The sequence below is a fragment of the Portunus trituberculatus genome, chromosome 15 (genome assembly GCF_017591435.1).
Source record: "Portunus trituberculatus isolate SZX2019 chromosome 15, ASM1759143v1, whole genome shotgun sequence".
NCBI lineage: Eukaryota > Metazoa > Arthropoda > Malacostraca > Decapoda > Portunidae > Portunus > Portunus trituberculatus.
In genome coordinates, this window is record NC_059269.1 from 18,783,629 (window position 1) to 18,801,128 (window position 17,500).

Here is a 17,500-nt window from a genome sequence, read left to right on the forward strand (position 1 = left end):
TAAAGTTTACTGAGCCGTAAATAAATATTATGAAAAGAAAGAAAAAATGTGAGCAAGTTTGACACAACACAAGGGAAAATAATTATCAGCGGACTGTCCGACGAGAGAGAGAGAGAGAGAGAGAGAGAGAGAGAGAGAGAGAGAATCTTTTCAGCTTTTGCGAACGCTGAAGTACAAATTCTTTTTAAATAATTATGTCGGCGATAAGAAGAAAAAGGATAATGATAATGGTAATAGCGATAATAATAATAATAATAATAATAATAATAATAATAATAATAATAATAATAATAATAATAATAATAATAATAATAACAACAATGACAAAAAATAATAATAATGAAAATGATAAAAATAATAATAATAATAATAATAATAATAATAATAATAATAATAATAATAATAATGATGATAATATGCCCTTTATATTATTTTACTTCTTTTTTTCTCCATCTCCGGTCGCTTATCTTTACTGCATGACGAGGTTTGTGGCACGAAGTTAAGGAGGAGGAGGAGGAGGAGGAGGAGGCAGAAGAAGAAGAGGAGGAAGAAGACAGACACATGTTGCCGTACCCTCACGTGCTCCCTACGTGCTCTCAGAACAAATAAAAAATTAAAAAATAAAATAAAAAGGAAATGAAAGAAAAACTATGTAAGATTTTGATTCCTTAAAAAAAAAATTACATGTATGAATTGATCCGCAAATATGTAGCATTACACACACACACACACACACACACACACACACACACACACACACACACACACACGAAGATAAAACTATAAGATATCAGACCTGCATGTTGACAATTCCCACATAAAACAAACTTATGTATACGTCTATCCGTTTACCATCTCTTCTCATAACGTTAATCTATTCTTCAACTTTATACACGCAATTATATATTTTTTTCCCCTTTTTGGATCAGTAATAGTAATTCTTGTTCGGGTTTCATTTTATTGTAGTTGTAGTAGTAGTAGTAGTAGTAGTAGTAGTAGTAGTGTTGTTGTTGTTGTTGTTGTAGCGTAACAGCAAAAACAGTAGAAGCAAAACTTTTAACAACCATGGAAATCAAAATACAATATAACGAACACACACTCCACTTAAACTATTCTCCAGTAAGCGCAAAATAACTTCACCTTCAGGAACGAGTGAACGTAATACCAGAACTGCGGACTTAAGTGGGAATGAAAGATGCTTCAGAGATACAGAGGAAACAAAATGCATCCACGAGCCTTAAGGAAAATTGTTAAATAAGAGAAGTAAAACAGATGAAAAATTTATGACCAGAGAGAGAGAGAGAGAGAGAGAGTTATTCAGTTCTGGCCCATGAGAATACATCTGTAAAAAGTTAAATAGTAATGTTGAAGAAAAAATATATTGTAACCAGCCACACACACACACACACACACACACACACACACACACACACACACACACACACACACACACGTATTAATTAAGAGGTGCACGTTTTCACGCCCGTTCAACTTAACAAGGCACATGCACACACATGGGCGCACGCACGCACACACACACACACACACACACACACACACACACACACACACACACACACACACACACACCAATATTAATAATAAACTATAATCAGAGGAGTTTCAACCGACAGACAAACAGACAAACATGAAAGGCAGCTGCTGGCAACACTGCCCAAACAAAATATCTATTAGCATAACAAAGATCAAATTCTGAACGTCCACATTCTCTCTCTCTCTCTCTCTCTCTCTCTCTCTCTCTCTCTCTCTCTCTCTCGTAATGTGCCTCTATCTGATGGTAATAGCAGAGGTATCAGAAAAAGTTTTGCTGTACAGGTCTAATATATGTGCTTTGTGTGTGTGTGTGTGTGTGTGTGTGTGTGTGTGTGTGTGTGTGTGTGAAATCACACACACACACACACACACACACACACACACACACACACACACACACACACACACACACACACACACACACACACACACACACACACACACACACACACACACACACACACACACACACATATCGAGAGAGGCAGGCGGCGGGTCTCGTTACATCAGGTAAATGCCATCTGGAAGGCCGACAAGTGCACGATCGAACTGTCACAACCATTTCGATAACATCCCGCACCCATCGGGCCGCCCGCCGCCGCCTGCCGCCAAGCTCACCCGACAACCGTCCGTCCCACGCCTGCCGATAGGACCCACTCTCCCTTCCCTGGCCCAACGCGGTCCATAAAAAAATATAATTAAAGATAATCCTTGGCGGGGCTGAGACCGCTACAACGCGTGTAAGAGGATCTGCTGCCTCAAAAGGACCTACCCAGCCCAGGCTAGCCCAGGAATCTGAGGGGGCGAGCGCTAGCAGGATGGGGGAGGTAGGTGAAGTGGCGGGGTGTAGCGCTGGGTGAATTGGGTAAATGGGTAAGAGCTAGGCGATGAGTGAAGTCCAGAAATGGGTGTGAGTGGGAGGCAGGTGAAGGGGGAATTGGTGAAAAGTGGAAATGGCTGAAGGGTGGTGCGTTGGGTGAATGGGGGCGGTGGGTGAAGGCGACGGTAGATGACGACAGGTGGTGATGTGCAGTCCTCCTCCTCCTCCTCCTCCTCCTCCTCCAAGTACCGCTGCTCTAATTCACAAGGTTAATGCTGTGTCCGCAAAATTAACACCAATACTTCTTTTTTTTACTAATTCTCTCTCTCTCTCTCTCTCTCTCTCTCTCTCTCTCTCTCTCTCTCTCTCTCTCTCTCACACACACACACACACACACACACAAATGGAGCGACTGTAGATCATATTTTTAAATGCTTTGTTTTCTGTTATATCATAATGATTGTTTTTCAAAAGCTACTGAGATTATTAGTCGATTTCTCATGCGTCTTTTCCAGTCTATCTGCCAGAACTGTACTGTAAACTTTCATACACTATCAATAAAATCATGAAAACACCTTTGGAAACTGTAATATCTGTTCTCTCATAAGGTTTACTTTTGAAAGATTTAAAGGAATAATTAGTGAGATTCTCAGGAGGGTTTTCCAATCGATAGCATAGAATCTTTCTTTAATTTTCACTAGAATCATGAAATCACCAATGAAAACCAACGAGAGTTTCCACTTCACACTGTTAACCTCTTCAGGACTGGGTTGCACTTTTACCTTGAGTTTTGGATACGATTAGACGATTTTATTCACATTAGGAAAGGGTCTATGGAGGTCGGAAGATTAATGGCCAGTCTTCACTATTTTAATTTTCACAAGTTTCTGAAGCTGTACGTAGAATGAATATGAAAAAATGGCATGGCACTGAAGGGGGTTAAAACTAGAGGCAAGAATGAAACCTTTATCAGTTCTTGTTGCCTCTGTGGTCAAATGATCGGCTGGCGAAACTATAACACTTCACGGTTCAATCCTGACTCACGGCGAATTTGCGGCGGGAAATATAAAGCGCCCACTTAGAACCCAACTGACGGCAAATGATCTTGTTACGGCATCATAACTATATCAACTCCCAATATTTCTTGTTTTTTTTTTTTTTTTTTTTTCGGGTAGAGGCATAAGTCACGTGATAGATTCCTTAGCAATATTTTATCACCGATAGTCATGAAATGCTTGCAAAGGAAAACGAAGCCACAGATTAAGAGTTGAAATATATACTGGTGATAGTGGTGATAACAATAATAAACCTAACAGAAGAACAAGAACAAGAACAAGAACAAGAACAAGAACAAGATCAAGAAGTAGTAGTAGTAGTAGTAATAGTAGAAGTGGCTAGTAGTAGTAGTAGTAGTAGTAGTAGTAGTAGTGGTGGTGGTGGTAGAAGTGGTGGTAATAGTAGTAGAAGTCGTAGTAGTAGTAGTAGTAGTAGTAGTAGTAGTAGTAGTAGTAGTAGTAGTAGTAGTAGTAGTAACATTAATAGCAATAGCAGCAGATTCCAAATTCTTCTTTCTCTCATCATATTGCCAAATAAAAAAAACCTCAGGCCATGCACACACACACACACACACACACACACACACACACACACACACACACACACACACTAACAAACACCAGCAGTCCCTCTAATCTGAATGTGAAAGAATACATAATTAATAATCTTCCTCCTCCTCCTCCTCCTCCTCCTCTTCCTTCTGTTACTCCTACTCGTCTTCTCCAGTCAGATCTCAGATAGCCGAGCTGGAGAGCCACCACCACCACCACCACCACCACCACCACATCCCTTGATAGCGTCCCACAGGTTTCTTGTCAACCTTAGTTTATAGACACCCGCTACCTGCCTACTTACTTACCTACATTATTTGCCCACAGTATCCTCCTCACTGTACTATTCTGACACTGTATCTTCGGGTCTTTCCTCTCCTTGCTTCCACTTACTGGCTTGACTATTCGTTCAGTGGGCGTGTGTGTGAGACAGCCTGCCATATGTTCTCCATTCTAATTACCTGTGAATGTTATTATTTCGTTCTTGATTTCTCTACCTTTCATTTTTTTTTTTTTTTTTGCTCTCATTTATATATTGTAGTTAGTTTTCTTTATAAGTTTCCTAGCTCCGTGTTCTTGTTGCTTTTTCTTTTTGGTTTTCTCTTTTTTAACTAATTTATCTTTCTGTTTCCCTATATTTCCATTTCTCCTCTTTGTCTATTTTACTTTTCCGTTGTTCCGCTTTTTTCTATATCCTACATTTTCCATAGCTCCCTCTTTCTTTCTATCGTATTTTTCCTTAGTTCTTATTTTTGCATCCTATCTTTCTCTTAGTTCTTCTTTCTATACTCTATCTTTCTCCTAGTTCCTTGTTCCAAATCATTCTTGTCTCTATTTTCCACTTTTGCATCTATCTTTCTCTGACTTCCTCCCTTTTGCATCCTTTTTCCTAGTTCCCCTTTCCTTTGCATTTTGACATTAGTAACACGAGATATACTTATAAGAATCGGGTAAATCATCTATGTAGCCTTTAAAAATAATCGTAGTGAGAAACCAATGTGTTTATGAATGCGAAACAATAACTACGTCTGTGTGTGTGTGTGTGTGTGTGTGTGTGTGTGTGTCGGAGCGGGAATCACTTTAGGCACTGCCGCTGCTACTCTGGCATTAGCTGGCCGCCTGGTACGTTTCATTATTGTAGATTAAGCTTGATATGATAGCTCGCGACGCACAACCACACCGTGAAGCGTTACAAGGGGAAGGAAAGCGACACACAAATTACAGGGTGCGCGCGTAAAAGCTGGTATCACTTGTACTGGATGCAGGAGCCGCCGTGGCGTGGCAGGTGGTGAGGGAAGTAAGGATGGCCCCTCTGCACGGATAATCAGACACCTTCTTAAGCAGGTTTCTCCGAAGAGCATGCGAAGAAGAGAGAAAAAATGATGAAGAATTATAGAGAGAGAGAGAAAAAAAACTGATTGAAAATGGCTCTGACTCAAGATAATGCAGACAGAGTTCCTGACCAATACGGAGAAGAATTTGTCATCATTATTAAGAAAAAACATGCCTATACACTAATCATGTTTCCGTTTCTTTCTTATTGAGAGTTGCGGAGGCGAAGTATCAAGACCATATGGCGTTAGCGTATAAGGATGTGTTAGTTATCTCCTTATTCTATATCTATAACTTAAACTCTGGTCCGTATTCAAGAAAAGTTCTGCTCTTTCGCCATAACAGTGGAACCATGCGTGCTTTGGGCTCCGAGGGGTCTCCAAGCGCACGGGTTCGAATTCTGTCCACGGTCCGAGTGTAGGTTGGGCTTCCTCACTTAGCGGGTGGGCTTTGAGATAGGAGGTACCCCAAAAAAATATTCCCTTTAGCCCAGAAATTCCCGTGAAAAGCCCACATGGTATAAATAAAAAAATAAATAAATAAAATTTTAAAAAATGCCAATCGGGTTGTCAGAAGTGTCTCTCGTATAAACTATGTAAAATTCTTGTTAATCTATCGCTAGAACCATTAAAGCACCATCAAAAGCACGTGTCAGCTTTCAGAATACGGTACTCAGTTGGACGCGATCAATTAATCACTGGGACAACAACATGGAGACAATTAGTGAAGCTCGTCTCGCCGCCTCCTGCCAATTATTTCTTCTGCTTGACACTCCTTTGTCGTGAGAGGAGTATATGAAGGTTATCTACGAGACTATGTTTGAATTTAACTCCGCTAGGCACTCATTCAGCCAACCATTCACTCAACTACTCAGCCGTTCAGTCATTCATTCATCCAAGTAATCAGTCGGTCACCCATCCAGTTTGCCATCCAGAGCCACAGCCAGTCAACCAGTCAAACACTCATCCATTTAGTCATCCAGCCAGACAGTCATTTCATTTACAAACCAGTCAGGAAAACACTCACAAATCTAATCACCAAACACTCACTTATTCAGACAGTCAGTCAAGCATATAGTCATTTAAGTCATCCAGTCAGCCAGCCAGCCAGACAGACAGAAAGACAGATAGTTAAACACCTACACCATTACCCACTCAATCGTCCAGTCAAGCAATCATCCACCGATTTAGCCAGTCAGTCAGCAAGCTCTCCTCAGCAGTAACGGCACTACTAAGTCTGATCTGACGTCAAGCACACTACATCACTACTCCACCTCCACCACCACCACCTCCACCACCACCACCACCACCACCACCACCACCACCACCTTTAATGTACAGCCCATGACGCGTCTCATAAAGTACTGCATGTTATTAATGTTGGTAGTCTCTCTCTCTCTCTCTCTCTCTCTCTCTCTCTCTCTCTCTCTCTCTCTCTCTCTCTCTCTCTCTTCGTCCTATTTTCATCTTCCTTTACTCCACTTTCTTCTCCTCCTCTTCGTCTCTTCATTATTTCCTCTTCTTTCCTCTTCTTTCACTTATTTCTGTATCTTCTTTTACACCAATCTTTATCTTCTTTCACGCTACGTTTCACATTATCTTCCACAATGAGAGAGAGAGAGAGAGAGAGAGAGAGAGAGAGAGAGAGACTGTACTCGTCTTCCGTCTGACCTCAATGTTATCTTAGGTTTTTTTATTATAGTTATTTATGATCTCCTCCTCCTCCTCCTCCTCCTCCTCCTCCTCCCCCTCCTCCTCCTACTCCTCCTCCCCCTCCTCCTCCTCCTACTCCTCCTCTTCCTCCTCCTCGTTCATCCTCCTTACCAATCTTCTCTAGCTTCCACCTTCACCTCTTCACTTTTCCTCCTCCTCCTCCTCCTCCTCCTCCTCCTCCTTCCCAATCAGATGTGTTTGGTTACTTAGGGTCAAGGTCATTACAAGGTCAACTCTCTCTCTCTCTCTCTCTCTCTCTCTCTCTCTCTCTCTCAGCTACTCAAGTCCACACATCTTTATTTCCAGCACGTTCCATACACTGTCTAGAAGTACGTATATCTTCCATGCATGTAACAATTTCACACTTTGTTTCTGCCACTATTGTGTGTGTGTGTGTGTGTGTGTGTGTGTGTGTGTGTGTGTGTGTGTGTGTGTGTAATAATAATAATAATAATAATAATACGGTTTATTAGTAATTGCAGTACATACATACTGAAAATGTACATATGGGGATTGAGGGAGACTTAAGATTAGAACCTTAACTTAGCTGTTTATGGTTGTTTATGGTGTGTGCGTGTGCGTGTGCGTGTGTGTGTGTGTGTGTGTGTGTGTGTGTGTGTGTGTGTTAGAGATTTGTTTCTAGTTATTTATCTCCATTTTCCCAGATTGTCTCCCTTCAGCTACAGTCTTTCAATGGAAGGAAGAAGAACAGTTTCCCAAAAGACTCGAAGTGCACTGATATAATATTCTCCAGGTCAGTTAAAGCTTCCCCTCCTATTGTGTTCTTTGTAAATCGGTACCTTTAGTGTCTTTTTTTCCTCCTTCTTATTTTTACATTTGTCACTAGAATCCTGTAAAAAGCACTGAAAACTCCAAGTGACTTCCACAAAAGCCTGTTAAACGTGCAACTTTTTTTTTTTTTTTTCAAGCTATCATAGAATCATGAAAACATCCTTGAAAACTTGAACACTCTAATAACTTCCACTAAAGATGATAAAGCGTCCAGAGGCCTTGCTAACTATTACCAGGACCATGAAGACACCCTTTGAAAATCCCAAGCAACTTTTAATAAAGCTTACTCAAGATGCAGAATGTTCCTTGGAATATTCACTAAAACCATGAACACATCCTTGAAAATACAAAATAAATGAAAAAAAAAACTTACATTATAAAAGTTACCTACTTACGATATCTAAAATGTTTAAAAATACAAGACTTTCTACATTTTTTTTCCATCTCTATATAAACCTGACTCAATACACTTTCGCAAATATATTACCATGGCATAAAGTTACTGTTCTAAAAGACCTACGTAAATCCTGAGTTTCCGTGAGGGTCTCGAATGCCTGGCCAGTACGTAGATAACATTCCGCATTTAAACACATTAACACGACTATCCGCGCTCCGCAAAACGCGCCCCAGCCACAAAACAAATCATATTAAATTACTGGTCAATTATAATACAGTCGGAGAACGAGTTTCTTGCACGCCACGACGTAAGTGGTCGCCTCGCTTGCTTCCCCCCCTTCCCCCATTCCCCCATTCCCCGCTCCCAAAACCAGCCAGCTCCCTCTCCCTCTCCCTCCCTGGAGACTGACAACCTCCACCACTACCACTACTACTGTTATACTTACCACTAATACTATTACTGCTACCACAACGACCACTACTTTTACTACTACTATACTACAACAACTAATGCCACTGTTCGTTCGATTTATGCCACCGCCAACACTGCTGCTATTACCATCGAGTGATTATTTCACTACTACAACTACAACCACAATTACAACTATTGCTACTACCGCTATCACTACTAATGCTCCCATCACCACCACGTCGAGATTATCATTCTACACATCCATCAATATGTCTGTTGACTGCCTCTCTACTGAGGATCATTCTCTATTTCAAGACGTACATACATTCACATATGCATACACAGCAACGCACAAGCTGTACGTACAGGCACTTCCTTCTTGCCACTTTGTTATACTTCAAGACAAACAATACCTTTTATCATCAATCAGGTAATTCGGTTAGTCTCTCAAGTAGTAACGTATTGCAAACCTAACGCGCTCATCTGATCTCCACCAGTGCCGTGTCATCTTCTACATTAGACTACTATAGGCAACATAAGCAAGCAGGCAAGCAGGTGGTAAGCACTGTGAGTAAATAGAAGGAAGCATGAGGAGAGTTTCCCATTATTTTTTCTAAGTATATCGTGTAATAATATGTCAATTCACCCGTAACTTAGAAAGGGTATATATTATTGAGAGTAGTGTGTGTGTGTGTGTGTGTGTGTGTGTGTGTGTGTGTGTGTGTGTAATTAAGAAAGAAAACAATACAGCGTGTTTTTTTCCTTCATTCTAAAGATGTTTTTAAAGGTGTGCCGTATCGTATTAAGGATTCATTGTTCTCCTTTTGCGGGCAGGGTGAGGTCAAAGATGAGGAAATATCTGTGGCGGAGAAGAAATGAAGGCGGAAAGAAAAAACCTGAACGTCTAATTCATGTTTGTATCTTTAAAAGTTTTCAGGGCCCTTAATGACGAGTTCCAAAGGTCTCTTAATATAATATCGATGAGATCTTGGAAGTCACCATTCAAGGCTCTAATAAGCTCCATTCAATATTGTTCACACACATACATACACACACACACACACACACACACAACCTCTAATACATCCTCTTCTCAAGCAATCCTTTCAAAATAGCTTGCCTCGAACAAACAAAGACCATTTTTCACACTAGTACATCCTCTCTCTAAAAATAAAACACTTCGTACTGTTTTCAATCACTACTACCACGCACACACACATGCACACACACACACACACGCATCGGGGAAGCAGGCAAGTAGGCAGGCAGGCGGGCTGGCGGACGGGCGGACGGGCTGGCTGGCGGTCGGACAGAGAGACTGGCGGGGAAGTCAGCGAGAAGATAAGCCTCTCATTGCAACGTGTACAAGATTATAAAGGGCATGTGCTGCGCGACAAAACCTTCTCTTGTTCCGCACGACTCACCAGCGACTCACGGCGGGGAAATGAAGGGAAACCGGAGGATGCGGGAGACAGAGAGAGAGAGAGAGAGAGAGAGAGAGAGAGAGAGAAGGAATTAAGTGTTGATATTTGTAGGTAAAAGTTAATATATGGAGCCTGTTCTTTCTACTGTTGTTATTGTTATTGCTGGGAAATTTTTGACGAGTTAAGAGGTTGAGGTGAAGAGAGAGAAAGTGATATGGAGCGATTTTATTTCTAGATTAGTCGGGAAATAAACTCTCTACATAATGACTGTCTCTTTTCACTTCCATCTTCATTATTATCATTATTGTTGTCACTACTATTACCATTATCATTACAGTACTATTGTTATTATTATTATTATTATTATTATTATTATTATTATCATTATTATTATTTATTGTACCTACTGTTATCATTATTGTTAAAACTCTTAGTACAGCATATACTTGTAATAATAAAAATGGTGTCAGTAGTAGTAGTAGTAGCAGTAGTAGTAGTAGTAGTAGTAGTAGTAGTAGTAGTAGTAGTAGTAGTAGTAGTAGCAGTAGAAGCAATAGCAATAGTAATGGCAGTCGTAGTAATAGCAGCAGCAGTAAAACAATCTTTATCATTTTAAATTTCAAGACTATTAATTTCACCATTATAATTACCATCACTATCATTCTCACCATTACCATCACTATTATTACCATTATCGTACACCATCACCTAGCCAAAATCAGTACTACCATCTCCGTTACGAAACAACAGCAACCTGGACACTGTGAGGAGTAACTCTATACCAATCGCATCACCTGAGACTTGACACGCTCCTCAGTGCTATACAAACTAAGCCTGCAATTCCCTTACCTGTAATTAACACACCAAATATTAACCTCTTAAATACCGTGCCTAACCTAACTTAACCTAACCTAACCTAACCTAACCTAACCACCGTACCGCTAATTCATATTCGTTCTGATTACACTCTGGCGATTTTATACAGATTCAGAAACGTATGTGGGAATTAAAATAGTAAACAGTCTGGCCATTAATGTTTTGAGCTCTATGACGCTTCCTAATGCAAATAAAACCGTTTGATCATACCCAAAACTCATGGTAAAAGTGCGTCCCAGTATTGAAGGGCTTACTACTACGGATGAAAAATGTTCAAACGAGTTAACGAGACGAAAGCAATGTATTTTTGAATTTTGTGGACATTTAATGCTACTTCCGAAGAGAGGAATCAAAATAACACCACCGGAACTGTGAAAAAAATGTTCGTACGACTTAACGAGAAGAAAGTAATGTATTTTTTTTTTTTTTTCAAGTTTGTGGACATTTATTGCTAACTTCCAAAGAAAGGAATCGAGACACCACCGGAATTCAATTAATGGTGCATGTATTTCTCTTAAGTTTAACCCGTTCAGTACTATGACGTGTTCTCTGTATTTATTCTGCTTACTATTTGGTGATTTCATACAGCTTCAGAAACTTATGCGGTGATCAAAATAGTGAAGACTTTGGCTATTAACCTTCTGACCTCCAATAACGCTTCCTAATGTAAGTAAAATCGTCTTATCACACCCAAAACTCAAGGTAAAAATAAGTCCCAGTACTGAAAGGGTTAAAAGAAAATGATAGCTGACCTTTTTTTTCTTCTTCTTTTAGTTTCCTTTCCTTTTTTTTCCTTTATTCATCTATTTATCTATCTATATCGTGTCATTGACCAACCTCCTTCACACATACATAAATATACAACAACAACAACAACAACAACATCAACAATAACAACAATAATAGTAATAATAATAATAGTAATAATAATAATAATAATAATAATAATAATAATAATAATAATAATAATAATAACAATAATAATGATAATGTATAGTTCAGCATGTCAACTTATTTTGATCAACACAATAGTAGTAACAGTCGTAGTAGTAGTAGTAGTAGTAGTAGTAGTAGTAGTAGTAGTAGTAGCACAACCATCAGCACCAATAGCAACAGTAATATAAAGAAAAAAGGGTAGGAGGATAAAGCCGACATAAACGAGGAGGAAGGGGAAGATGAGGAAAACATGGATTAAGAGAGAGAGAATGACGAGAAGTGAGCTGTTACCATTACCACATTTCCTCAACTCCGGCAGCAATGGCACCAATAACAATGACATCTCAATACCAAACTTTCACACGGCCAAAATATTATTCAATGCATGATTTGCCTTCCGACGTTAACTTTATCCACCAGAGAGAGAGAGAGAGAGAGTATGTGTCAGTGTATAGATATCTGAAACAGACTACAACAGACGAAAATACAGAAGCAAGTTAGGATTAGCATTAGGATTAATACGTAGGTGCAAAGACAAAGACACACACACACACACACACACACACACACACACACCGTCCACGAAATATGGGAATGAAGTGAAGCCAGTTATGTTATGATTAAAACAACGAAAAAGAAAAAAAAAACTTCTTCCAGCGGCTCCTACAAAGGGTACATTGAAGACTTTCTGACGGAGCCCCGGAGCCTTCATTTCCTCCTCCTCCTCCTCCTCCTCCTCCTCCTCCTGGTGTTGTACTTCTCTCCCCTCCAAGCTGGTGCAAGCGAGGAGTATCAAGACAATCTAACACTGGGCCCTGAGCACGAAGTAATTATTGTTGATTACACAGGAATTCCATCAACGCGCAGAAAAGCAAAGAGAGAGAGAGAGAGAGAGAGAGAGAGAGAGAGAGAGAGAGAGAGAGAGAGAGAGAGAGAGAGAGAGAGAGAGAGTTGGCCCATTAAAATCTTGGTTATGATATTTCTTTCAAAAACGTTAAAAAAAGTAAACAAAACAGTCATGAATCAAACTTTAGAATGTTTGTAATAATAATAATAATAATAATAATAATAATAATAATAATAATAATAATAATAACAATAATAATAATAATAACAATAATGATAATTTTGTCTTGAAGAAAATTCTGATTAAAAAAACATGAATCATCGTACTACAACCACCTTTTTTTTTATTAATTTCAAAGATTTCCATAAGAATTTGAATGATTTTAAACATAATCAATGTAAAAATTCAGTTAATTTGAACACGCTTTTACCTCTTAGAAAGATTAAGTAGTAGTAGTAGTAGTAGTAGTAGTAGTAGTAGTAGTAGTAGTAATAGTAGTAGTAGTATATAGTAGTACAGTAGTTGTAGTAGAAGCGGTGATACCTACTTGTTCCTCCCACCACTACCATCAATACTAAGCCAGCCAATTTAAGTTCTAGTTATTTAATATAGTTAGTCAGGTTTAAGTCAGCCATCAACACTGCTGCCTTCACTCACATTGTAGATTTAATATTGAACTGTTTAATTAAGTTAGTTTAGGTTATGTAATGTTTGAGATGTAATCGTTTATTAGTTAGTTAGATGACGTGTAAAAAAAACACATATCAAGCATATAATTAGGATGAAATACATCAAATATCACTTTCATCAGGCAGTCTTATAAGTGATCAACATCAACATGTAAAAAAGAAAAACATATTCTCGACTTTATAGTTAATAATGTTAACTGATAAGTGATATCAAAATTATATATTTACTAAAAAAAAATGTCAAAGAACGTTGGTCATCTCTGATAACAGATACGTTTTTTTTTTTTTTTTTTTATAAACAGTAATTTAAGCGTCCCAAATAATTCATCATAACTCAGACAAGTCAGCTTCGTGTGTTGGGTCGTTACAAGCTGATGTCTGAAAACATTTAGGAATGATTATGTAAACTATCAACATTTGCTTGATGTTTTCAGTAATCAACATAAGTGGAGTTCGGTAGTTTTGTTCGCATAGGGACTGACGCGCGTAGGCCTCATGGCTTCTTTCAGCTTCCTTACATTTCTTATGTTATGTTCTTATCAAAATACTTGATTAAAAAGATGGTTAGTTACTTAATACGATGGATAAATGACGTTTAAATATTATGTATCTACACTAGATGCGTATGTTTCAGTACCTACTAGAATTACTTACATTATCTATAATCTGAATACCGCGATCCACACAGTTAGACCTAGTTAGTTAGTTAAATCACATGCAAACACTATGTATCTATACTGAACTAAGTGTGTGTGCATGTACATATTCTAATTAACACTGGTATCATTTCCCCGTTCATTATTTGATCCAACATGAGCGTCTCACACAGTTGGTGAGTTAGCTAGTGAGTTGGTTGGCACTTAGATAACCTGTACAAGTTATGGATCTGAACTAAATGAGTGTGCCCACAAATTAGGATTAATAGTGATATTATTTCCCGTCCATTATCCAAGAGCGGCGATCCACATCCAGCCGCCGCCCGCACGCCCGCACTGCATCATCCACTTACTCCGTCCTGCCTCCTCCACAGTGGAAGAATTTCACTCACCCTGTTATTATGCGTCCTCCAGCCACCACAATATCCACCTCCGCACTGACTTCACTCACTACTATTCCACGTCTTCACACGTCACCACACCACTAAGCAACACCACAGGCAACTAATGGATGCAGGTCAAATAGGAGAGGTTATAGGAGTACATCCTGGCAGAGCACAGCGAGAGGCGGGCGTAAACTAGCGCGCATCACGGTGAACCATCTCACACTGAGAGGCGGGTGGCTGGTCAGCCCCCGACCTCCTACCTCCTGGCTCCTATTGCCAACTAAAAGCTCCTTCTCATTTTTCTTTCTCGAGTTATGCCTCATAGCGCCATAACTCAGCAACAACTGGTGGTGTAGTAAATATATCTATTTCTCATCGCTTGCTTCTTCAAGCGCTGTCAGATAAACAGGTCCAGTTTACGGAAATATTGTGGACATAACCGGCATCTCGCTAGCTTAGTAGTGTTGCCACCCACACCAACTCCACATTTCTGTCGAGCTTGTTTACTAATTCGTAGCAAAGTGAAAATAGATAGATAAAATGCATCCAGCCACTACTGGAGAGCTTAGCATTCCGCGCAGGGCGACGCGTATCACTGCACAGCGACCCAAGCAAGTCTGGGTGGTGACGCCAACCAGTAGCAGCAAATATTCGCACCCCGAGGAGTGTGACCTTAATTATACTGCTTTATGGAGGAGGAATCGTCAGTCAGGGAGTGTCATGGCAAAGCAGGAGGGCAGTGGTGGAGCATCGGAAACACAGGAGTGAAGGAACTGCTCAAATGCCCGACGAGGCGCTACAAAGAGTGAATGCTGACAATTACCTGAAGTACGTCACTGCCTCATGATTACTGCCATGCATGTCACGCCTGGAGCTGCGCCAACCAGGGTCTGAGGGCACACACACACACACACACACACACACACACACACACACACACACACACCAGTAAATATTGCATAAACGTCACCGTTTCATTATGTCTCGTTAGAAAAAATATATATATTCAGACGACATAAACAAACTATTCTGCTGATTTCTTGAATGTTAAAGCATTATCAATTACTTTTTTTTATAAAGGTGCAAGAGAGAGAGAGAGAGAGAGAGAGAGAGAGAGAGAGAGAGAAGCACACATACACATAGATTTACTGACCACACTGCTCCCTGTTATCAAAACTCTAACACAGCAATAAATTCTCTCCTTTTTCTTACTACCACCACCTTTACTATTTACTTAACTTACTCTATAACCTTAACCTTATCTCTCATTAATACCACCACCACCACCACCGCCACCTCCTCTCTCACTCACAGACACCTTTACCCTTATTATTAGTAATATCATGCGTGCAAACCCTTACATGTACTACAGAACCCCTGATATCTCTCTCTCTCTCTCTCTCTCTCTCTCTAGTGACACAAGAAAAGAGACTGAGATAAAAGAAAATAAAATAAAAGGAAAGGAAATATATGAAGTAAACAATACATAGAAATTAAAATAATGAAAAAGCTAAATACAAGAAAATCGTGTCAGTTACTCAAGCAAATGACAGAACTAGGTTAGGACAAAAAATAAAGAAAGAATTATGTAAACAAGTATAGAAAAAAAAAAAGGAGAAAATAAATAAGTGTATCTCAAGGTCGTAATCCTGAACATTAATTCTCGCCACATTACACCTGACACTTCTGAAGGAGAGACAAACACATGTATATTATTAGAAAAAAAAATTCATGGCAGTGACAGCATTAACTCCTTTCAATACTGGGACACATTTTTATCTGAGATTTATGTGCGATTAGACCATTTTATTTACATTAGAAGGGTCTATGGAGGTCAGAAGATTAATGGCTACAGTCTTCACTACCTCAGTCCTTCACATGAGTGTCTGAGGATGCATAAAATCAGCAAATAGTAAGCAGAAAGAATATGGAAACGCATCATGATACTCTGAAATCTGAATCTGCGTCTGTTACTTTCTCACCGTTATTCGTGTTTAGATGGTGGTGGTTAGGTTAGGTTAGGTTAGGTTAGGTTAAGTATTGCCCACTCATCTATCCAACCAGCCAGCCAGACAGACAAGCAGACAAACAGGCAGCCACATATCTGTTCTCTACTAACTTATCACTTACGGTTCGCTCACCTCAAGGCTGGAGTGTCATTCTAGAGATAAAGAAAGATTGGTTGAATGAAAAGAGCGTGACGTGAAGCTGATTAAAGGAAGTTGAAGAAGTCGTTGAAGTTATTAGTTATATTGCTGTTTGTTATATTCTTGCCGAGTTAAAGTTAGTCTAATTTCCTTATTAGATATTCTTTTGTCTTTTTTTAATGGTTAACTTTCTAGGAGTGGTATGTTCAGAGTGTTTCTCTCTCTCTCTCTCTCTCTCTCTCTCTCTCTCTCTCTCTCTCTCTCTCTATCTATCTATCTATCTATCTATCTATCTATCTATCTATCTATCCATCTGTGCCTGTCTCATTTTTATGCCCTTGGCCAGACTCCCTGATAAGTGAGAAAAAGAAAACAAGATAAGAAAAATGTGAATAATTTCTATGCTGGAAAAAAAAAGTAGAAAAAAAACCGTCACGATGCAGAATAAACGAAAAAAGGAAGAAGAAAAGAAATAGAATCGTAGAAATCTTACCGCACGAAATAACGTCATATATTCTCACGGAAGTTACAACACACACACACACACACACACACACACACACACACACACACACACACACACACACACATGCGTGCTTTGGGGTCCGAGGGGTCTCCAAGCGCACGGGTTCGGATTCTGTCCACGGTCCGAGTGCAGGTTGGGTTTCCTCAGTCGGGGCAACAATTTCTTAGCGTGTGGGCTTTGAGATAGGAGGCATCCCAAAAGATATCCCCTTTAACCCAGAAGTTCCTGTGAAAAGCCCACATGGTATAAATAAAAAAAAAAAAACTACACACACACACACACACACACACACACACACACACACATAAAAGAAAGCAAAACCATTACATTCAGTCACAATACAATAAAGAACGATAATGATACAATAAAAAAGATGAATAAGTGAATA

At 39.5% G+C, this 17,500-nt stretch overlaps 1 protein-coding gene across 4 annotated transcripts in view; it reads right to left on the minus strand.

Moving 5' to 3' along the window:
- The window catches only part of LOC123504059 (protein bowel-like), a 49,486-nt gene extending 34,815 nt beyond the window's left edge, over positions 1 to 14,671 (minus strand). For all 4 annotated transcript variants that reach the window (XM_045254324.1, XM_045254326.1, XM_045254323.1 and 1 more), the window contains exon 1: positions 14,446 to 14,671. The gene's annotated coding sequence lies outside the window, so the exon portion shown is untranslated. The remainder of the gene's footprint in view (positions 1 to 14,445) is intronic.
- Positions 14,672 to 17,500: the final 2,829 nt, after the last annotated feature.